The 965-nt window shown below is 31.3% G+C and overlaps 1 protein-coding gene across 1 annotated transcript in view; it reads left to right on the top strand.

Moving 5' to 3' along the window:
- WDR12 (WD repeat domain 12) overlaps window positions 1-965 on the top strand; it is a 47,977-nt gene that overhangs the window by 11,949 nt on the left and 35,063 nt on the right. Inside the window, exon 3 of the mRNA XM_011949920.1 lies at window positions 774-868. The gene's annotated coding sequence lies outside the window, so the exon portion shown is untranslated. The remainder of the gene's footprint in view (window positions 1-773; window positions 869-965) is intronic.

Here is a 965-nt window from a genome sequence, read left to right on the forward strand (position 1 = left end):
GCCCTATAAAATTATTCTAAAAAAAAAAAAAAAAAAAAAAACCTGAAATCTAGCCAGGCATTTACCATTTACCTCTGACTAGTTTATAGGATATTTGTGTGATAAAGAAACATGTTAAAGGACACGTTGGAGATGGAGTCAACAAAACCCAGAATGTATGAAATGTAACAAAACAGATGACCCACTTTCATCAACAAATACATGGCAAGGAGAAAAAGAAGGAGGAACTGTTAAAGATTAAAAGAAACATTAATCAAATATAATGTATGGATTATGGATGCTGATTTTTGAAAGCTCACTGTAAAAGAACTTTGACTTTGATATTAGAAGGAATGATTGTTACATTTTAAAATATTGTGACTAATTTTTTAAGTCCTTATATTTTAGAGATACATACTAAAGTATTTACAGATGAAATGATGTAATTTCTGAGATTTGCTTCAAAATAAACCAGCCGGGGAATGGAGGGAGGAATATAGATGATGTTCCATTAGTTGGTAGATATCAAAATGGGCAATAGTGATGGGATTCATTGTTATTTCTACTTTCAGATATGTTTGAAATAATAAAAGTTTTTTAAACCAAAATACACCAACAACAATAAAAAGACATTATACTAACAGAACAAAGTATTTCTGATCTTAAAAATTACAGAGAAACTCAGAGGCCACACTGGGATAATCGGTACCTGTTTGTTTTGGGAGTTCTCATATACCTCTGCCAGTTTTACTTCAGATATTAAGAACAATAATTTTGTTATATATTTTCCTCAGAGTTCCACAAACATGTGGAGTTTGATTTCCTTATTAAGGGCCAATTTCTGCGAATGCCCTTGATCAAACACATGGAACTGGAGAACATCTCATCAGTAAGTTCAAATACTTGACTTCTGTATTTCACTTAAGGCATTATTGGCTTAAACTCCTTTTAAAATCACACTGAATCTATCTTTAGTAGCAACGATT

This window comes from Colobus angolensis, unplaced genomic scaffold, assembly GCF_000951035.1.
Source record: "Colobus angolensis palliatus isolate OR3802 unplaced genomic scaffold, Cang.pa_1.0 Scaffold30, whole genome shotgun sequence".
Classification (NCBI taxonomy): Eukaryota; Metazoa; Chordata; class Mammalia; order Primates; family Cercopithecidae; genus Colobus; species Colobus angolensis.